At 44.5% G+C, this 23754-nt stretch overlaps 1 long non-coding RNA gene across 2 annotated transcripts in view; it reads right to left on the bottom strand.

The window, feature by feature from the left end:
- Positions 1–7252: 7252 nt before the first annotated feature.
- LOC122945059 overlaps positions 7253–23754 on the bottom strand; it is a 74750-nt gene continuing 58248 nt past the window's right edge. The window contains exon 5 of one of the 2 annotated variants that reach the window (XR_006391084.1): positions 7253–7345. This is a non-coding gene — a long non-coding RNA (uncharacterized LOC122945059). Of the gene's footprint in view, positions 7346–8816; positions 9640–23754 lie in introns of those variants that run through there. The other variant, XR_006391083.1, reaches the window with a different exon arrangement.

Below are 23754 nucleotides of genomic sequence, written 5' to 3'. Positions count from 1 at the left end.
TTTTTTTCACCCAGACCCACTTGGTTCTTGAAGATCCAGTGGGTCTGATGTCTGTATAATACAGTACAGTACAATATATATTGTACTGTACTGTATCTTACACTGAACAGATCTATGCTTTTAGCATAGATCTGTTCAGCACCATGGACAGCAGGACGCCTGAGGCGTCCTGTTGCCATGGGAACCTTCCCCGTCTGCCACAACTGAGCAGACGGGGAAGGGGAAGGAAGGGAGCTCCCTCCCTCTGTCCCCCCATCCATCTGGGGACTGCAAAGGCACAACAGTCCCCCGATGGCAGAGGGGGGCGTTCCCTGACTTAACCCTTTCCATACCGCGGTCCGTAACTTTGGCCATTTTTAAGTTTCTGATCCCTGCGGTCCCTCATAAACTACAAAAAGCACTGCAAACCGCAGGTCTGAATTGACCTGCGGTTTGCAGCGATCGCCGATATGGGGGGGTCACAGGACCCCCCTTGGCATTGAGCCTGAGTGCCTGGCTGTGTAACAGCCGGCACTCAGGGCTGTCACCATGTCTGCAGACATGGTGACAGTTTAATGCCAGGACGAGTATACTCGTCCTGGTGCGCTAAGTACCCTCGCTCCAGGACGAGTATACTCGTCCAAGGTCCTGAACGTGTTAAAAGGATTGTCTGGTTTCAGGAGGAAACTGGAAAACCTCTGGGATTTACCTGAAATATAGAATAGGTAAGTACCTATCTCACAGATTCCACTTCACCACTTTGGTTTTCTTACTTACCCGCAGTGGTGACATCACATTGACAACACATGACCACTGCTGCCAATCACTGTCTTCAATGGTTCAATGGTGCACCCAACGAGGCCAATGACTGGCTACAGCAGTCACGTGTTGTCGGCGTGAAATCACCACTGCAACTGGTGCAACTGGTACCTAATTTCAGGTGTATCCCGGGCATTGTCCGGTTTCCTCCTGAAACTGGACAACTCTTTTAAAAGGTGTTATCCCATGATTGATCTATAAAAACGAAAATCAGACATCATATACTACATGACTAAAACCAGCCATGTATCACACATGGGTCCAGAGATCTCCACATTTACTGCTCCAATTGCTATTCTAAATTATTTTAAGCCTGGCAGCTCATGGGACATGTCCTTTGTGCTGCAGCTCTCTCCCTGTAATTGCCACGGCTTCTAACAGATCATATAGATGGTGGCAGTTGACGATTTAAAACTGAGCATGTTCAACCAACTCAGTGAGGGAAACAAGAACAAACAACAGGTGGTGCTATACTGATATATTTTATTGAATAGTTGTCACATAGTGATGTGGGAGGGAACACCACACCGACAACAAGAGGGAAGAAAGAAGGAACTAGGCCTCAAAGCTAGATAAAGGGAAACGGACACCACCTATGGAAACCCTAATCCTAGCCCTGACTCCTATCCGTATGAACAGACCTTGAGGGTAGGAATGTTCATACACTGAAACCTGAGACCCTGGAAACCCTGAATTCCCCTTGAGTAGTGTCTGGGCTTGAGATGGCCTGTTCCTTCAAATATGAAAGAACAAGCATCTCCCTGAGGCCTAGTAACAAAAGACAGGGGGGAAACAACAAAATATAAAAGGGAAGTAACACTTAACTTCTAAACTAAATGCACGAGCATGAACTCAGAAGAGGACCACACACCAGCACTTCCAATACTAAACTGAAACTATCAACCGCATAGCATGATGGGTGAAGCCAGACTAAATATAGGAGTTGGATTGCCCACTAAGCTACACCTGAGACAAGAGGTGTGGTCATTACCAGCAACAACCACACTGAAACCAGTGAAACCAAAGATGCTGTCAAATCACATTACATGCAGCCAGTCTCTTAGAGACCGTGACAATAGTTCACTGGCTAGTCTAAATTTTTAATTACATGCAATTACAAAAGTACTCATATCCAGGTACTTGTTTGAAAAATGTAGAACATGTTTTGTGACACAACCTCTTTAAGGGACATGTCCCATCACAAGGGGTAATTTTTTTTTTCCCAGACCATATAAGGTACCGTATTTATCGGCGTATAACACGCACTTTTTCCCCCTGAAAATAGGGGGCAAATGATGTATGCGTGTTATACGCCGATTAGGGCTGAAACGTGTCCTCCGGAGGCCAGAGAGGCAGGACTGAGCCGGCCGGCACAGCAGAGGGAGGAGGAGGGAGGAGGAAGGAGGAAGGAGGAGGGAGTCCCTCCCTCCCCACTGTGCGCGGCTGCCGCTGAAGACCAACGAGGACAGAGTAGGAGGAGGAGGGGAGGGACTGTGGCCACTGCGCCACCAATGAATGTGCCGGCCATATCCCACAGTTCCGATCGGAGTCCCAGCAGTGTAATGCTGGGGCTCCGATCGCTTACCATGGCAGCCAGGAGTCACGCTACTGAAGCCCTGGCTGCCATGGTATGTTAGTGAGCAGAGAGCAGCGCATTATACTCACGTGCGCTGTGGCCGCCGGTCGCTCCTTCTTCTGTCTGTGCGGCGGATTGCTAATGCTTACAGCATTAGCAATGCGCCGCACAGACCTATGAGAAGGAGCGACCGGCGGCCACAGCGCACGTGAGTATCATGCGCTGCTCTCTGCTCACTAACATACCATGGCAGCCAGGGCTTCAGTAGCGTGACTCCTGGCTGCCATGGTAAGCGATTGGAGCCCCAGCATTACACTGCTGGGGCTCCGATAGGAACTGACACTGCCACCAATGATGGGGGGGAGGAGGGGGACCCTGTGGCCACTGCCACCAATGATTAATACTGGGGAGGGAGGGGGGGGGTTTGCGTTACCAGAGGGGGCAGATCAGAGGCTTTATTTGAAATTTAATTTTTTTTCCTGAAATTTCCCTCTAAAATGAAGGTGCGTGTTATACGCCCGTGCGTGTTATACGCCGATAAATACGGTATTTTTTGCCTGCTTTTCTTTTTTACTTCAGCAGTACTATCCACTAAAAATTTAATAAAAATATTGTCCTCTGAGATACTCTATGTGAGTCACAGTAATGGTGTAATTGAAAAAGTTAAGCAAGACTGTTTGATGTGCTAAAAGTCCAAACAAAGACGAATACATGGATTGACATAAAAAAAAATACATGGATTGACATAAAAAATTATATCCAGAAAACCACCCAGCCATTTTTTTTATGAAAAATAAAATAAAATATATGAAAAAAAAGGAAGTGTATCTTTTAAGGATATGTTCAAATAGTCTAAACACTAAATATATCGGCACCAAAAATGAAGAAAATTCACATTCACTCCACCATGGATCGCTGGTTCACAACAATTCAAAAATATATCGGCATTGTATTTGCTACGGAATCTGCTGCACAAATCCCAGGCTGAGTACATAAATCCACAGCAGCCAATCTGTAGTGTAGTGTAGAACTGCATTTTAATAATCATGTCTTCCCATACAGTGGACTCCACTGACTATAATGAGGTCTGCCAAGTTCTATAACAGTTTCCACCATTTTCCCAGACAAAACATCTGCCACTATATTGTCCAGCATTTGTGACTGAAACTGTGATGAAGGCCCCTAACTGTGCCTCTGACCCAGATGTGAACTTAGCTTTATACATATTCTACCAACTCCCCCAATTGCATTATTATTTCTTAATACAAAAGCTTTTGTGCTCAGAACAATAGTTGTCACCTTTCTAGGCCTTCCCTTCAAGTGTTGTTCAATCTGAACTTCTTTATATGGTTCAGATGATGTTTTCATTGTTAGGGTGGAATGCCAGTTTTACATTTTTACATTATGAATAATTTTATATGCAAACTGAAGTGGTGATCATAAGTGGAGAGAGAGAAAGCTTCAGTACTCTCAACAAATTGCATACCTGGCATAGAAACTGAGTTCCAGTGGCTCGTACATAAGAGAATGAAAAAATAAAAAGGGTGATGATTATTTGGCACTTAATCAACACTCTAATTCTTTTTCTTCAGGTACAAACAGGTAAAGATAAATATTTGAGGGAATTAATTAAACTTTTTTGTTTGGGGTCAAAAAGTCGCAAATTTGGCCACAAGCCCACATTAGCAAAAATGTGCAAGTCTTTGGTGGCTTGCTCTATGCTTGTCATTTATTATAACTTATGGCAGAAAACTTTTACCTGAAATGTACAGTAGTTCCTAGCTTGTCAAGATTTCAATTCTTTGGCTTGGACAGCTCAAGATGCACCACAATTATTAAGAGCTATGCACCTCTTAATAACTGTAGCACATCGGACATAAGTGGACCACAGATTAAGACCGATGTATAAAAACTAGGCCTAATAAAGCTCACTAATCCATAGATGTACTCTGTGTAATTTAGGCGCACAGATAACAGCTGGGTAACTTAAGTCTCACATACACATTACAGTATTGTCAGCCAAACCTGTAGTTCTAACAGATTAAAGGAGTTCTCCAGGAATAAAAAAAAAATTTGAATTACAAAAATACTTAACTATTACTTTATTATAAATATATTTCCAAATATATTTCACTAGTTATAATGGTTTGTTTTGTTTAGGGAATAATCATGAGGGGAAATAAAATGGCCGCCATCCTATTAGTACACACAAAACCTGTCCTAATCACACAGCAGGATAAGCTACTTCACAACACTGAGGTAAAGAGCTACCTCTTCCTCCTCCTCTCTACTTGTCATGGATTAGGAACCTGAATACAGTATAATATGATCTTTAGCTGAATCTCGGTAGGAACGGACTTAATGAGGAGACATGAAGTACAAAGAGGATAGACAGGACAGACTGTGGTAATGTGGGCTGGGGTAATGGAGACTGCATACAAGTGCTGCTCATTAGACACTTTTATACAATGTAAAGTAGTCAGTGTATAGCTTGTATAACAGTGTAAATTTTAGGTACCCTCAAAATAACTCATACAGCCATAAATGTCTAAACCCATGGCAACAAAAGTGAATACACCCCTAAGTGAAAATAGCCAAATAGTGCCCAATTAGCCGTTTTCCCTCCCCGGTGTCGTGACTCGTTAGTGTTACAAGATCTCAGGTGTGAATGGGGAGCAGGTGTGTTAAATTTGATGCTATCGCTCTCACACTCTCTCATACTGGTCACTGGAAGTTCAACATGGCACCTCATGGCAAAGAAGGATCTGAAAAAAAGAATTGTTGCTCTACATAAAGATGGCCTAGGCTATAAGAAGATTGCCAACACCCTGAAACTGAGTTGCAGCTCAGTAGCCAAGACCATCCAGCGGTTTAACAAGACAGGTTCCACTCAGAACAGGCCTCACCATGGTCAAGCAAAAAAGTTAAGTGCACGTGCTCAGCGTCATATCCAGAGGTTGTCTTTTTAAAATAGACATATGCATTGCTGCAGAGGTTAAAGAGGTGGTTGTGGGGGGGGGGGGGGGGGGGGGGGCAGCCTGTCGGTGCTCAGACCATTTGCTGAAGACAAGCAAACTAAGGACATGGATTACTGGAACCATGTCCTCTGGTCTGATGGATCACTGCCTTACTAAAGAAACTGAGGCTAAAGGTGCTGGACTGGCTAAGCAGGTCTCCAGACCTAAACCCTATTGAGCATCTGTGGGGTATCCTCAAACGGAAGGTGGAGGAGCACAAAGTCTCTAACATCCACTAGCTTTGTTATGGAGGAGTGGAGGAGGATTCCAGTGGCATCCTGTGAAGCTCTAGTGTACATGCCCAAGAGAGTTAAGGCAGTCCTGGAAAATAATGGTGGCCGCACAAAATACTTACACTTTGGGCACAATTTGGCCATTTTCACTTAGAGGTGTACTCACTTTTGTTGCCAGCGGTTTAGACATTAATGGCTGTGTGTTGAGTTATTTTGAGGACACACCAAATTTAGGCTACTTTCACACTTGCATTCAGAGCGGATCTGTCTGGGGTCTGCCCAGACGGATCCGCTCATATAATGCAGACGATGGGATCCGTTCAGAATGGATCCGTCTGCATTATATTTTAGAAAAAATTCTAAGTGTGAAAGTAGCTTCAGATGGATCCGTCCAGACTTTACATTGAAAGTCAATGGGGGACGGATCCGTTTGAAAATTTAGCCAGATTGTGTCAACTTCAAACGGATCCATCCCCATTGACTTACATTGTAAGTCTGGACGGATCCGTTTGCCTCTGCACGGCCAGGCAGATACCCGAACGCTCCGCCTGCTGAGCGGAGGGCAAACGCTGCCAGACTGATGCATTCTGAGTGGATCCGCATCCACTCAGAATGCATTAGGGCAGTACGGATCCATTCGGGGGCCGCTTGTGAGAGCCTTCAAACGGAACTCACAAGCGGAGCCCCGAACGCTAATGTGAAAGTAGCCTTACACTGTTATACAAGCCGTACACTGACTACTTTACATTGTATCAAAGTGTCATATCTTCAGTATTGTCCCATGAAAAGATAGAATACAATATTTACAAAAATGTGAGGGGTGGACTCACTTTTGTGAGATACTGTATATACACCTTTTTTGTGGACTTTGCAAGATAGAGAGATAGATATTGAACAAAACTAGTGGTAACATAAAAAAGCTAAAGTCATTTGTCTCACAAACTAACAGAATAAGCAGAAAAATCTATGGACTACAGACGAATAGATTGAACTGGATTTTATCCAAAATGAAAACTCCCATTCCATTGAATAAAATAACTTCTGTCTTTGCTGTCACTTCCCAGAAAGCCACACTATATAGAAAGTCTTGTTTAGTGCCATCATTGTACCCCATCTCCCACAGACCCTATTAGCTGGCCTTATTAAACCAACAAAGACAATGAGAAAAGATGGTCTTGTCCCTGATAATTACTCGGCTCACCCGCCTCTTGGGGTCCCTGAATAGGCTTTTAATAATGTTTCTTTTTCTAAGGTTGCAGACAATGGTGTAGCAGACTGCTTTCAGCAGTGCCAATCCTATTAGCAGAATAAAGGCACAGATTTGAATGTATGTGCTTGTATGTCCATGTTTATTAATGTATTGTATGCAGAGGGCAGATAACGGAAACTCTACATGTTTGCATGGCCACTTGTCGTTTGTCTGCTCTCTTTTGCCTTTATGTTACCTTTCAATAGTTGGAATGCAGCTTAATTATCAATCTATACATCCTCATCTGGGACTGGAACTTCTAGACTAGTTTTCCTATGTTTGTAGATCTCGATTCAAAGTTCTTATCTCAAAGAAATTGTACATTTTACAATAAGAAGACATACTGCACACATTTGAAGTTTTTTTATTTTAAGGATTACTGTGTAACATGTGAAAAGGGAAACTATCTTGTTTTCTGAGGAAAAAAATCTTCACCATCAAGTCTAGAGGGAGAAGCAGATGCTCTACTGCTCTGCAGAAGAAAAAGTTTAAGAACTGTGAATATCTCAGGAGGTGGTCACAGCAGAAGCAGTTAATGGTTTTTAAAAAGACTTTGATGAATTCTTAGAATAAATAACATTAAAGCTTATGGAAATGTCTGGGTTTTTCACTCCGCTTTTCTTAATTCACATCCCCATCATCCCTTGGTTGAACTTGATGGACATATATATGTTTTCTACTATACTATGTAACTGCTCAGTGTAGCACAATGTAGCTGATCTGATAGAAATGACAAATTCTTTCTCATATCGCATGGAACCTTGTTCATGTAATTCCTTTTGTGAACATAACCCAGTTTTTCTGAGGACCTGTTTATAACGGCACTTGGAGACTTTTCCTGATATACATCAGTGATTTCCATCAGTGATTGTGATTCAAAACCTGGAGTGGAGGCTACACACAAATAAGGTAGAAGGGAAAGATTTTCACCTGTTCTGTGACCCACACCTGGTTTTGGCTCATAATAACTGATGAAAATCACAGACAAAACACTGACTGTGAAAATACAGCCACGAGCCAAACATACATGTTGAACTTAGTGTGAAAATAGCCTAACACAGTTAACACGCAAATCTTAAAACATGTCCAAATATGTGAGCAATACAATGTTAATGCTGGTTCATAGGTAACAACTAGGATGTGGTGAAAGTTCTTAATATCCTACTACTTTATTTTTAGGATGGTCTAAACTTTTGTTATTCCCAGAAAACCTCTGAAAGTTAGGGCTCTTTCACACCTGCGTTCTTCGTCGCAGGTTCCGCCGTCGGGGCTCTATGCCTGAAGAATCCTGATCAGTTTTATCCTAATGCATACTGAATGGCGTGAAATCCGTTCAGGATGCATCAGAATGTCTTCAGTTCCGGAACGGAAAGTTTTTTGGCCGGAGAAAATACCGCAGCATGCTGCGCTTTTTGATCCGGACAAAAATCCTGAAGACTTGCTGCAAGGCCGGATCCGGAATTAATGCCCATTGAAAGGCATTGATCCGGATCCGGCCTTAAGCTAAACGTCGTTTCGGAGAGTGGTTACCATGGCTGCCGGGACGCTAAAGTCCTGGCAGCCATGGTAAAGTGTAGCGGGGAGCGGGGAAGCAGTATACTTACCATCCGTGCAGCTCCCAGGGCGCTCCAGAGTGACGTAAGGGCGCCCCACGCGCATGGATGACGTGATCGCATGGCACGTCATCCATGCGCATGGGGCGCTCTGACGTCACTCTGGAGTGCCCCGGGAGCCGCGCGGACTGTATACCTCTCCCCACTCCTACTATGGCAACCAGGACTTTAATAGCGTCCTGGGTGCCATAGTAACACTGAAAGCATTTTGAAGACGGATCCGTCTTCAAATGCTTTCAGTACACTTGCATTTTTCCGGATCCGGCGTGTAATTCCGGCAAGTGGAGTACACGCCAGATCCGGACAACGCAAGTGTGAAAGAGGCCTTAAATAAAATTGACAATATGTTAAGAATAAAGTGTCATACAGCTGGTAAATGACAACAAAGAAATTATACCACTATAAAGTAAAAGAGTTGAAGTATCTTAACCCCTTAGTGGCCAACCTGTTTTGGGCCTTGGTGACCAAGCGTTTTTTTTTTTTCCATACTGAGAGTCATCAGCAAGCTGCACAAGAGAGATGCAGCCTGATATAGATATACTGCAGGCAGGCCTGGCAGGCAGTGCTTAGACTTTGCCTCCGTAATAAGGCGATGTCATAGCCTAAGACCCCTTAGTGACCAACATAACAAGTCGTATTGGTGATCACTAAGTGGTTAATAAAGTCATCCCTTGAAGAGTGGGGTATTAATTCAGCAGGTTTACAGATCAGTATACTTCACCTAGGACATGAGGGTTCACAAAACATATAAATATAGAACATGAATTGCACATTCTCATCAAAGCCTAAACAAGGATGTTCCAGAAGGTTGCCCCGCTCCCTGTGCCCCAAGAAAAGGCTCCACCATAGCCAATTGGAAAGCAGTCGCAATGGAGATGAGTAATTCACATAAGGGAAACTTGATAAGAAAGAGAAAGTTATGTGACTGCACCTAGGGACAGCCTATCAGACTTTAGGCAGTGTCCATCAAGACCGAGACAACTATAAGAGTAGGTCTTCAGGGAGGCAGGGCAAGAGCAACACCATTAACACAATGGCCAGTCTTGCTCTATTCTCCCCTATGTATCCTACATGAATTTGGTATTGATGGGTTTCGGTAACTCCATAGTTCAATCAAGTCCTGGAGTGATCCCTGTCAACAGGTGCAGGATTGCTGCAAGAGAAGGATGAGAAGACGGTTCAGCAGTGTAAGAGTCAACCATAATGCCCCCATAAGTAATAATGCCGACTTATAATGGCCCCAGTAGTAATAACACATTCATAATGTGACCCAGTAGAAAAAATGCCACCTTGTTGTGCCTCCAGCAGTACTAACGCCCCCTTATAGTGCCACAAGTAGAAAAAAATTGCAGCTTATAGTACCCCAGTAGCACTAATGCCTCCTTATAATGTGTTCCATAAGCCAAAAATGTCCCCTTATAATATGTTCCATTATAAAAAAAAATGCCCCATACTAACATATAATGTTATATTAATAATGTCCCCATAGTGCCACCTTATTTATAATAATGACCCCATGCTGCCAAACAAAAAGAACAAACTTATATGCTTACTACAATTACATGGTCTCTGATGCATTGCAGGATACAGTTATTTCTAGCGTCTGCCTCCTGAGCTACTTGCGGCCCCAGCACAGGCAGCAGGGTGATGATGACATCATCACACCGCCTGTGCTGGCCTCTGATAGGCTTCAGGTCTAGTGTCTGTGGCCTATTTCACTCCCATGCCCTGCCACAGCAGTGAGGACGGCGATACAGTTGAATGTTGAGAGGTCTTCCCGCATGCCCCCTTAGCCTGCAGATTTAGAATCACTGCTCTATGGGACTTAAACATGTGATCAAACAAGTTGTGCTATGCACTGCAATACTTCTGTATTACAATGCATAATGATTATACTGACATTCCACTACATTATGCCAGGGGCAGGAGGCAACAGCAAGATGGCAGGCCTGGCGGCTTTCAATATGCTGCTGGCTGCCATAAAAAAAACGATCGCATTGCATCGCATTGGAGGACTAAAGGAGCTTCCTCCCTCTGTGTAACTGCACAGATGCTGAGGTTATGATCCCAGTCACTGCAGGAAGGTGTCCACCATATAACAGCACAACACTGGCACTTGCCTTGGATACATTCTTTTCCGGCATCTGCCTTATATATGTAGCTCATGCTGTGAAGGGAGTAAACAGAAATGTAACTGTACTGTTTGCACTTATGAAAATGGCAGACCCACTGGGTGCATATATACAGAGATAATGAGAAAATACCAGGGGTTTAACAACTGTTTATAAATGTGTGAAATTAAAATGTATGTAATTGTATTCCTTTTTTGGGCTTGTGGCGTATGAGCAGGTCATTGTGAATGTAATTATCATCATTTTACTGTTCAGAGTAAATGCTGCTAATGAGAATTTTTTTATTTTTTTTGGCAACCCTGGAGAATACCACTGTACTTACAGAATCCAATGGAGCACGCCATGATTGTTTTTGTGCCAGGTGTGAATTCATTCCTACAGAAACAAATCTCTATATGTCTACATAGATTTTTTATAAATCTTTATTTTATTTGTTTTTAACCCCTTAAGGACCGGGCTCATTTTCACCTTAAGGACCAGGCCATTTTTTGCAAATCTGACCAGTGTCACTTTAAGTGGTGATAACTTTAAAACGCTTTGACTTATCCAGGCCATTCTGAGATTGTTTTTTCGTCACATATTGTACTTCATGATACTAGTAAAAAAAAGTCAAAAAAATTAATTTTTTTGCATAATAAAATACCTAATTTACCAAAAATTTGGAAAAATTAGCAAATTTCAAAGTTTCAGTTTCTCTACTTCTGTAATACATAGTAATACCCCAAAAAATTGTGATGACTTAACATTCCCCATATGTCTACTTCATGTTTGAATTATTTTGGGAATGATATTTTATTTTTTGGGGATGTTACAAGGCTTAGAAGTTTAGAAGCAAATCTTGAAATTTTTCAGAAATTTACAAAAACCCAATTTTTAGGGACCACTACAGCTCTGAAGTCACTTTGCGAGGCTTACATAATAGAAACCGCCCAAAAATGACCCCATTCTATAAACTACACCCCTCAAGGTATTCAAAACTGATTTTACAAACTCCGTTAACCCTTTAGGTGTTGCACAAGAGTTATTGGCAAATGGGGATGAAATTTGAGAGTTTCATTTTTTTGCCTAATTTTCCATTTTAACCCATTTTTTCCACTAACAAAGCAAGGGTTAACAGCCAAACAAGACTGTATCTTTATTGCCCTGACTCTGCTGTTTACAGAAACACCCCATATGTGGCCATAAACTACTGTACGGCCACACAGCGGGGCGTAGAGTGAAAGGTGCGCCGTATGGTTTTTGGAAGCCAGATTTTGCTGGACAGTTTTTTTGACACCATGTCCCATTTGAAGCCCCCTGATGCACCCCTAGAGTAGAAACTCCATAAAAGTGACCCCATCTAAGAAACTACACCCCTCAAGGTATTCAAAACTGATTTTACAAACTCCGTTAACCCTTTAGGTGTTGCACAAGAGTTATTGGCAAATGGGGATGAAATTTGAGAATTTCATTTTTTTGCCTAATTTTCCATTTTAACCCATTTTTTCCACTAACAAAGCAAGGGTTAACAGCCAAACAAGACTGTATCTTTATTGCCCTGACTCTACTGTTTACAGAAACACCCCATATGTGGCCATAAACTACTGTACGGCCACACAGCGGGGCGTAGAGTGAAAGGTGCGCCGTATGGTTTTTGGAAGCCAGATTGTGCTGGACAGTTTTTTTGACACCATGTCCCAGTTGAAGCCCCCCTGATGCACCCCTAGAGTAGAAACTCCATAAAAGTGACCCCATCTAAGAAACTACACCCCTCAAGGTATTCAAAACTGATTTTACAAACTTTGTTAACCCTTTAGGTGTTGCACAAGATTCAATGGAAAATAGAGATACAATTTCAAAATTTCACTTTTTTGGCAGATTTTCCATTTTAATATTTTTTTTCCAGTAACAAAGCAAGGGTTAACAGCCAAACAAAACTCATTATTTATGGCCCTGATTCTGTAGTTTACAGAAACACCCCATATGTGGTCGTAAACTACTGTACGGGCACACGGCAGGGCGCAGAAGGAAAGGAATGCCATACGGTTTTTGGAAGACAGATTTTGCTGGACTGGTTTTTTGACACCATGTCCCATTTGGAGCCCCCCTGATGCCCCCCTAGAGTAGAAACTCCATAAAAGTGACCCCATCTAAGAAACTACACCCCTCAAGGTATTCAAAACTGATTTTACAAACTTTGTTAACCCTTTAGGTGTTGCACAAGATTCAATGGAAAATAGAGATACAATTTCAAAATTTCACTTTTTTGGCAGATTTTCCATTTTAATATTTTTTTTCCTGTAACAAAGCAAGGGTTAACAGCCAAACAAAACTCATTATTTATGGCCCTGATTCTGTAGTTTACAGAAACACCCCATATGTGGTCCTAAACTACTGTACGGGCACACGGCAGGGTGCAGAAGAAAAGGAATGCCATACGGTTTTTGGAAGGCAGATTTTGCTGGACTGGTTTTTTGACACCATGTCCCATTTGAAGCCCCCCTGATGCACCCCTAGAGTAGAAACTCCAAAAAAAGTGACCCCATTTTAGAAAGTACGGAATAGGGTGGCAGTATTGTTGGTACTAGTTTAGGGTACATATGATTTTTGGTTGCTCTATATTACACTTTTTGTGCGGCAAGGTAACAAGAAATAGCTTTTTTGGCATGTTTTTTTTTTTTGTTATTTACAACATTCATCTGACAGGTTAGATCACGTGGTAATTTTATAGAGCAGGTTGTCACGGACGCGGCGATACCTAATATGTATACAATTTTTTTTATTTATGTAAGTTTTATACAATAACTTCATTTTGAAAACCAAAAAATTGTTTAGTGTCTCCATAGTCTAAGAGCCATAGTTTTTTCAGTTTTTGGGTGATTATCTTGAGTAGGGTCTAATTTTTTGCGGGGTGAGATGACAGTTTGATTGGCACTATTTTGGGGTGCATATGACTTTTTGATCGCTTGCTATTACACTTTTTGTGACGTAAGATGGCAAAAAATTGCTTTTTTTACACAGTTTTTTTTTTTTTTTTTTTACGGTGGTCACCTGAGGGGTTAGGTCATGTGATATTTATATAGAGCCGGTCGATACGGACGCGGCGATACCTAATATGTATACTTTATTTTTATTTATGTACATTTTACACAATGATTTTATTTTTGAAACCAAAAAAAATCATGTTTTAGTGTTTCCATAGTCTAAGAGCCATAGTTTTTTCAGTTTTTGGGCGATTATCTTGAGTAGGGTCTCATTTTTTGCGGGATGAGATGACGGTTTGATTGGTACTATTTTGGCGTACATGCGACTTTTTTGATCACTTTTATTACCTTTTTTGGGAAGTAAGGTGGGCAAAATTTCAATTTTCTCATAGTTTTTATTTTTTTATTTTTATGGCGTTCACTGTGCGGGGAAAGTAACATGACCAATTTATAGATCAGGTCGTTACGGACGCGGCGATACCTAATATGTGTAGTGTATTTTATTTTTTTAATTTTTATTCAGTGATAAATGTTTTTTTTTTTTTATCTTAACTTTTTTCACTTTTTATTTGATTTTTTTGACCCAGACCCACTTGGTTCTTGAAGATCCAGTGGGTCTGATGTCTGTAAAATACAGAACAGAACCTATATTGGTTTCTGCACTGTATTTTACTTACACTGAACAGGTCTATGCTTTCAGCACAGATCTGTTCAGCACCATGGACAGCAGGACGCCTGATCAGGCGTCCTGTTGCCATGGGAACCTTCCCCGTCTGCTCAGTTATGGTCAGAACTTCGCAGACGGGGAAGGGTAAGGACGGGGTTCTGGGGGGGCTGTCTGGGGGCTCTCTCCTTCTCCCATCGGGGGGCTGCAAAGGCACAGCAGCCCCCCGATCGGAGAGGGAGGGAGCTCCCTCTTACTGTTAACCTTTTCCATACAGCGGTCCGTACGGACCGCTGTATGGAAAGGGTTAAACGGCTGACATCGCATCAACGATGTCAGCCGTTTATACCAGGGTGCCAGCAATGTGCTGGCACCCTGGTATACCCACTGAACACCAACGATTATGCAATGGGAGGCGGGCGGGGGATCGCGATCCCGCCTGCCGCACCGCCCGCCTCCCGCAACGCCCCCACTGCATGCGACACCCCCCCTGCACCACCCGCCGCCATCAAATCGTGCAGGGGTGCAGGGGGGGGTTAACAATATTGATTTCGGGCACTCTGAAGTTTCTGATCCCCGCGGTCAGGGACCGCGGGGATCAGAAACGGCAAAAAGCGCAGCAAACCGCAGGTCTGAATTGACCTGCGGTTTTCTGCGATCGCCGATACGGGGGGGTCAAATGACCCCCCCCTGCGTTGTTACGGGATGCCGGCTGAATGATTTCAGCCGAAATCCCGTTCCGATTAACCCCAGCGGCGCCGGAATTAAGATTTTAAGTTAGGACGTACCGGTACGCCCTTGGTCCTTAAGGACTCGGGAAATAGGGCGTACCGGTACGCCCTATGTCCTTAAGGGGTTAAAAGAGGGCAAACAATATTACAACATACAATAAAAGAAAAAAAACATACATAAAACTCTGGCTATAAACTTTCTACATTATTTCAAGATATGCTATTTACAGATACAACACATAAATAACCAGAGCCATCAAACCAACCCTCACCCTCTTCCACATTGTCTCAGGGGCCCAGGGAATTCTCTCATCAGGGAAAAGGCACTATATAAAAGAAAAGTATAAATACACCAAGTATATACTATACAGTTGTGTTCAAAATTATTGAACCCCCACTGAAATTGAGTGTTTTGGCCAGTTTGACATTGATTTTGATCATTTCAGTCATCTTGTTTACAATTAAATCAAAGAGGCACTTATGGGAGAGGCTTACCTGTGATGAGGGGGGAAGCGCTTCCCCTGACCTAGCTGGCTGTGTTGTGCCGGAAGCCAGGAGCGAGGGTAAGCCTAGCAGTGGGCGTACCCTAAGGGGAGTGTTTGAGAACAAAGGGGGTGGGTGGGTATGAACAGAAGCGCCCTGAGAAGCTGGGGGCTGGAGCTTAAGAAGGTAAGATGCCCCTCCCACAAATTCAGGCTGACTTTTCAGCCTTCCACTTATGGGAGAGGCTTACCTGTGATGAGGGGGAAAGCGCTTCCCCTGACCTAGCTGGCTGTGTTGTGCCGGAAGCCAGGAGCGAGGGTAAGCCTAGCAGTGGGCAAAAATAGACGAGGAGAGCAGGGTAGTGACCAAAAGCTTTTAATTCCACTCAGAGAGCAAGACTACAAAACGCCTGGGAAATCTCTACATTCGGGTTCGGGCTGTATCTTGTGAAGCAGGAAGAGCGCCAACGACCCATGCATTTGATCACGTGCGCCGGGACCCCGTTTTTTTATGTTAAGGACGCGGCCCCGATTCGGAGCGAGTGTCCTGTGATGGCCAGTGGGTTATGGCCGAGACCTGAGGCAGGACACAAACTAAATTGACGTCAGGGGCCCCCCACGCCAAGGAAGCAGCGGGCCATCTAGGGGGGCATCTTGCAACAGGGCTAACAATTGACGGAGGACCATGACCGGGCACCAAACGTTCGAGGTTTAAAACCTGACCTCCGAGGGGGGCCCATGCTGATTGGCCTTCGTGAAAGGGAGCCAGAGGACAAAATGGTCATGGGCCCAGGACAACTGCCGCACCTGCAACCCCTGACGTTTAGGGGACGTGCTGGTAAACTCACCTGGCCTGAGGAACCCGTAAAACCCGAGATACATGGCTGCCTTAATAATTAAACTAGGAGAGTGCCCAAAAGGATGTCTATCCAGCGCGGACAACAGTCTCCCAAACATCTCGCCAGAGACAGGCTTTCTATGGGCGGTAGGGGCATCCCCGCACCTCTGGATCCCCCTAAGGGCTGCCTTGACTGCCTGCACTGAAGAAATTGGATTATGAAGCATGGCGCAGTGCTGTATCCCTGCTAGGTACAGCCCGATGGTGTTAAATGACAGCCTGAGATTTGCAGTGACAGTGGGCTATGAACGCCAGGGTGTAGGAGACATTGTTCAAGCCACCTGCGGGTGGGACCTTGAAAAACTTTGGAAACCTTGACGCCGGCTTGGTAGTTTCCTGATGGTATGGGAAAACCTCTGAGCGTTTCAGGCAAATATATTGGATCCTGACCGATTCAGGCAAATGCGAACAACCTGTGGGAAATAAGACCTGAGCGATTTCAGGGAAATACGTGACCTGAGTGAATCAGGAAAATACATAGTAACATAGTACATAAGGCCGAAAAAAGACATTTGTCCATCCAGTTCGGCCTGTCATCCTGCAAGTTGATCCAGAGGAAGGCAAAAAACCCCTGTGAGGTAGAAGCCAATTTTCCTCACTTTAGGGGAATACAAATTCCTTCCCGACTCCAATCAGGCAATCAGAATAACTCCCTGGATCAACGATCTCTCTCTAGTAGCTATAGCCCTATACCGTCAACCCGAAAGAGACAGGAAAATACAAACCTGAGCGATTCAGGAAAATACATGACCTGAGTGATTTCAGGGAAAATACGTAAAACCTGAGTGACGCGGGTAAATACATAAAACCTGGGTGATTCAGGTAAATACATGAAACCTGAGCGATTCAGGGGAATACATAAAACCCGAGCGATTCAGGGAAATGAGACCTGGGGTGCGTCAGAACACCCCCCCCCCCCAAAAAAAAAAAAAAAAATATATATATATATATTTCCCTTTTTTTTTTTTGCGGTGGCCGAGTACCCGGGCGAGAGCAGAAAGGAAACAGGAATGACCATGGAATCCACGGACAGCGCTGCCAACTCTCCGGCGATACTGAAGACCTAGGAATGGAGGCTCGTGATGAATGAAGGAAGGCTCTGAGCTGCGGAGGTGCGTAAAGCCGCCACCCGGCTGGACCTTACCTGAAACCTGGCACCGTGGAATGACCGGACACGGAGACGCCCTGCGACACAATTGAGGATGGATCGAAATTCCGGTGGCCTGAGGCCCTGCTTACCTGAAATAAACTTGCGTTGGTACGAGACCCGGAGAGAGGTGCGATCTGGTGGCACTGGAATGAAGCGACGGAGAACCAGGATGCAGCCTGGGCGTCATGGCCAACTGCTGGATGACCCTGAACTGCCAGAATCAGGGCCCGAAGTCGCGCTGCATGCAACAAGACCTGCGGGAAACAGAAATCCAGACATGCAGGACACGAACCGGGTAACCAGGAACCAGCCGGACCCTGCTGAGAAACCCCCGAGCGTTCCAGGCAGACGCATGGAACCTGAGCGACTCAGGCAAATACATTGAATCCTGAGCGGTTCAGGCAACATGGAATCCTAAGCGAATCAGAAGCTTACCTACACCTTTCGTGAAGATGATGGACCCTGGGTGCGTCGGGCATTACCCTGAACCTGGGTGGACCTGGCCACTACCTACCCACTGAGAGACCAGGGAAAATACAGACGCCTGAGCGATTCAGGGGAATACATAACCAGACTGTTCCTGGAAAAATATGCAATAACTATATGTGACCGGAACGTAGTACGACTGCGAGAAGGCTTGTGTCGGTCTGAGTAACGTACCTGGGATTAGAGGCTACGACCTGTACTGATGTCTTGGATTACCTGACCTTGGTCCAAATGTCGTACAAGTGAACGGTCAGAACACGTTCCTGAGAGGACAAATCCATAAAGTTTGGAAGGGAAAGAGAACATAACTGGGGAGGATGACAGGCCTGGGTGAACCAGGAGACAGGTAGGTGTGAGCCTGGGCGAACCAGGAGACAGAGGTAGTTGCGTGCCTGGGCGATCCAGGAGGCAGAGGTAGGTATGAGCCGGGGCAAACCAGGAGACAGAGGTAGGTGTGAGCCTGGGCAAGCCAGGAGACAGAGGTAGGTATGAGCCTGGGCGAACCAGGAGACAGAGGTAGTTGCGTGCCTGGGCGATCCAGGAGGCAGAGGTAGTTGCGTGCCTGGGCGATCCAGGAGGCAGAGGTAGGTATGAGCCTGGGCGAACCAGGAGACAGAGGTAGGTATGAGCCTGGGCGAACCAGAAGACAGAGGTAGGTGCGTGCCTGGGCGATCCAGGAGGCAGAGGTAGGTATGAGCCTGGGCGAACCAGGAGACAGAGATAGGTGCGTGCCTGGGCGATCCAGGAGGCAGAGGTAGGTATGAGCCTGGCGAACCAGGAGACAGAGAGGTGCGTGCCTGGGCTTTCCAGGAGGCAGAGGTAGGTATGAGCCTGGACGAACTAGGAGACAGAGGTAGGTGCGTGCCTGGGCGATCCAGGAGGCAGAGGTAGGTATGAGCCTGGCAAACCAGTAGAGGAAACAGCATATAACGTGAAAGTACATACATATAACACATGGCACTGTCGCCACCATGGACTGGATGACTGTAGTGAGCATTGTGACCGCTGAATGAGTATGGCGTGTGATGATGACCTGGCCCACTCATAGTGAGACCCCCAGTTTCTTTGACCATCGTACTGGAACTAGCGCCCTTTCAGCCCAGCAGGGACCCCGGGGCCCCTCCCTAAGTGAGGAAACGTGGATGACCTTGTCTTCCTCCTGCTTAGCGCTGCGTGGCACGGCGGGAGTGCGTATGAGATGGCTTGTGGTTGGGCCCTACTGAGGGATTTTTAAATTATTTTATGCTGCTGTTTGTGGACGTGGCCGTTGTTGCCCAGGGGCTAGATACCCCTACTATGTATGGCCTGTTTTGACGGGGTGCCAGGCTTGCCTGGGAAAAAATGTGCAGGGGGGGGTGACCATGCGGACCAGCAGACTGGGGGACAGGGACCACCCGTCTTAAGTAGTACGTAGGGCGGGAGACCTGGTTGTGGGGCCAGAATCGAGGTGTGGGTTTCGAGAGGGGGAGGGACCCAGTGGGGACAGGATTAACCCAGCTGGAGTCACCGCACTGGAGCCGCCACGTCGCATGACTCCGCCGGACCTGAATGAAGATTCCGGCGTGCGTTCCACCCTAACGCACGCCGAGCACGCGACCCGGAGCTCATGCCTGGTGGCAGATTTCCGGTGTGCGCTCCATGCTGGAACGCACGCCGGGCTGCAGCGGGCGGAGCCCTAAGTAAGGAGGGGACGGGAAAGGCCGTGTGGAGGGGGGGACCCGCGGGCCGGACCCTGCCCCCCCCCTGCTGCCTCGGGAGGGAGTTGGATGGGGAAAAGGAGACAAACAAAAACAAACAACAAAAAAAAAACAACCTGGGGCAGGAAGGTGTATAGGCATGCGTTCCACGCTGGAACGCACGCCGACTCAGGGAGCCGAAAGTATGGCACAGAATTTACCTCTCCTGAAGACGTGAACGGCAGTGTATGAAACGAAAACAAAGCAGATGAAAGCAACTCACGACTTGCACGGATGCAGTACCAGAGCAAGCGACTCCCTATCCAGGTATGAACAGAAGCGCCCTGAGGAGCTGGGGGCTGGAGCTTAAGAAGGTAAGATGCCCCTGCCACAAATTCAGGCTGACTTTTCAGCCTTCCACTTGTAAGTCAGACAAATATCACATTTAGAATGAAATAACCACAAATGTCTTTTCTGTGCTCACATCATTATCAGTTTTATTCAACCCCCAAGTGACATTCAATCTTAGTACTTAGTACAACATCCTTTTCCAGTTATAACAGCTTTTAAACGTGAAGCATAGCTTGACACAAGTGTCTTGCAGCGATCTACGGGTATATTCGCTCAGTCTTCATGGGCAAAAGCCTCCAGTTCAGTCACATTCTTAGGCTTGCGCGCTGCAACTGCTTTCTTTAAGTTCCACCAGAGGTTCTCAATCGGATTTAAGTCTGGTGACTGCGATGGCCTCTTCAAAATGTTCCAGCCTTTAATCTGCAACCATGCTCTAGTGGACTTGGAGGTATGTTTGGGATCATTGTCCTGTTGAAAGGTCCAACGTCTCCCAAGCCTCAGGTTTGTGACGGACTGCATCACATTTTCATCCAATATCTCCTGGTACTGAAGAGAATTCATGGTACCTTGCACACGCTGAAGCTTCCCTGTACCTGTAGAAGCAAAACAGCCCCAAAGCATTATTGACCCCCCACCATGCTTCACAGTAGGCAAGGTGTTATTTTCTTCATAGGCCTTGTTCTTCCTCCTCCAAACATAGCGTTGATCCATGGGCCCAAACAGTTCTAATTTTGTTTCATCAGTCCACAGAACACTATCCCAAAACTTTTGTGGTTTGTCCATATGACTTTTGGCATACTGCAGTCGACTCTTCTTATTCTTTGGAGACAGCAAGGGGGTGCGCCTGGGAGTTCTGGCATGGAGGCCTTCATTACGCAGTGTGCGCCTTATTGTCTGAGCTGAAACTTCAGTACCCACATCTGACAAATCTTTTTTCAGTTCCTCAGCAGTCACACTGGGACTTTTCTCCACTTTGCGCTTCAGGTAGCGCACAGCAGTCAAAGTCAGCATCTTCTTTCTGCCACGACAAGGTAGCATTTCAACAAGTGCCCTTTGCCTTGAATTTGCGAATGATGCTTCCTATGGTGTCTCTTGGTATGTTTAACATCTTTGCAATCTTCTTATAGCCATTGCCCTTCCTGTGAAGAGAAATCACCTCTTCTCTTGTCTTCCTGGACCATTCTCTTGACTTCACCATGTTTGTAAACACACCAGTAAATGTCTAGAAGGAGCTGAGTATCACAGTCCTTTTAAATCTGCCTAATTGGTGCTTATTATGCTTGATTGCTGCTCCTTGACATCCACAGGTGTTTTCAATACCTGATCGAAAACACTTGAATGAACCTATGTTCTTAAGAGTGGTAGTCTTTAAGGGGTTGAATAATTGTGTCAATGAAGAAATCACAAAAAAAACATTTAATACTGTATTACAAAAACAATTGATGTCATTTTAGTGGCATTTGGTTCTTTAAAAAGTCCTTGTAAGATTTCATTCTGAACACAATTAGAAATGTACACTAAATTCCCTAAAACCCTTTACAGCATTGGGGGTTGAATAATTTTGAACACAACTGTATAATAACAAATAGACCCACTACTAAGGCCAAAGAACCCAAGTTTTCTCCCACTTAATTTTCTGTCGATTTTCTTGGATAGCATATCTCTCATAATTCTTAACCTTGTAGACTAGTTGAAACCACTCTGCAACATCCAGAGACATGCAGAAGTACTCCCAACAATCCCACAGCTCATATTGTTTTTAAGATGGAATATTTCATTGGAAGGGGAAATGTGAATCTCTTTTCTATTGTCAAAGAAATAGTCCATACAGCCAAATGAAAAGGATGAGAAGGAATTGCACAGAGGACGGTGTAGTAAGACAACAACTCAAAATCCTCGAACACCGATTCCTAGATAAAGGCTACCCTAAAAAAAATGGTCAAAGAGTCCTGAAAATAGACCAGAAAGAGGCCCTTCAACCCAAAAATTTAGATCCCGCAAAATCAAAACAAAACATACCAACAAAATTTCAATTCAGTTTGACTACTAGATACAATTCAGAACACATGAAGATCCGACAAATAATGAACAAACATTGGGGAGTACTCCGTAAAGACCCTATCCTGAAAAAAGAGTTACCACTGTTTCCCGTCATCACCTACCGGGGAGCACAGACCCTAAAAAATATTATTGCACCCTCCCTCCCTAAAAACAAAATAAAAAGTGGAATCTTGCCAGAAAAAAAGGAAAAGAAAAATATATTACTAAAAAAAGGCATACAAATGCAATAACAAAAAATCTAAATGCTGCAATATAATTACACACAACAGAAAAGAGATTCACATTCTCCCTTCCAATAAAATATTCCATCTTAAACACAATATGAGCTGTGGGACCAGTAATGTTATCTACCTCTTACAGTGTCCTTGTAATCTGTTATATGTAGGTAGAACAATTTTAACCCTACACGAGAGAATGAACGAGCTCCGTTCCAACATCAAAAAGGAAAATCCTTACCCACAGTGTTTCGAGACATTTCTCCACCCACCACAATAATGATCCCGCTCCCTCCAAGTAACTCCCTTAGAATGGATCCCCCAATCCTATCAGTCACTGTGCAGGAAAGAGATGTAGTGGATTTTCCGTCTTAACACCCTATTCAGGCTAAATGAATCTTTAGAGTATGCAAACTACTGATAACCAAACACCCCACCATAGTTAGTTTCACCTCCTATTATATACTTGCACATTGTAGCCATATTCATCCCCCTTTATATATAGTAGTTTCGTTTGGGGCCAGCCCTAACCCACTAAGGACATCTATATTTATATTACAGTTCGATCCATGTTTCCATCCATTAATCATCCCTATCCGTCCTAGATATTAAACTTTAATACTATACTAGTAAACACATTCATGAGGAGACACATTTTTATTGTATTTGATTTCATTCCACCAAAATACTTTGATTCAGACACTGTACGCAATTTTCGGGTTTTAGATACACCACACCCAAGAGATGGATCTCATGAGTTCTCAGCATTGTTATTTATTTATTCTTTTATTTCTATATACCTATATATATATATATATATATATATATATATATACACACACTCACCTAAAGAATTATTAGGAACACCATACTAATACGGTGTTGGACCCCCTTTTGCCTTCAGAACTGCCTTAATTCTACGTGGCATTGATTCAACAAGGTGCTGATAGCATTCTTTAGAAATGTTGGCCCATATTGATAGGATAGCATCTTGCAATTGATGGAGATTTGAGGGATGCACATCCAGGGCACGAAGCTCCCATTCCACCACATCCCAAAGATGCTCTATTGGGTTGAGATCTGGTGACTTGGGGGCCATTTTAGTACAGTGAACTCATTGTCATGTTCAAGAAACCAATTTGAAATGATTCGAGCTTTGTGACATGGTGCATTATCCTGCTGGAAGTAGCCATCAGAGGATGGGTACATGGTGGTCATGAAGGGATGGACATGGTCAGAAAGAATGCTCAGGTAGCCCGTGGCATTTAAACGATAGCCAATTGGCACTAAGGGGCATAAAGTGTGCCCATAAAACATCCCCCACACCATTACACCACCACCACCAGCCTGCACAGTGGTAACAAGGCATGATGGATACATGTTCTCATTCTGTTTACGCCAAATTCGGACTCTACCATTTGAATGTCTCAACAGAAATTGAGACTCATCAGACCAGGCA

Source organism: Bufo gargarizans, chromosome 8 (assembly GCF_014858855.1).
Source record: "Bufo gargarizans isolate SCDJY-AF-19 chromosome 8, ASM1485885v1, whole genome shotgun sequence".
Lineage (NCBI taxonomy): Eukaryota > Metazoa > Chordata > Amphibia > Anura > Bufonidae > Bufo > Bufo gargarizans.
The sequence above is the reverse complement of the archived record's forward strand: the minus strand, read 5'-3'. Positions and strand labels throughout refer to the sequence as shown.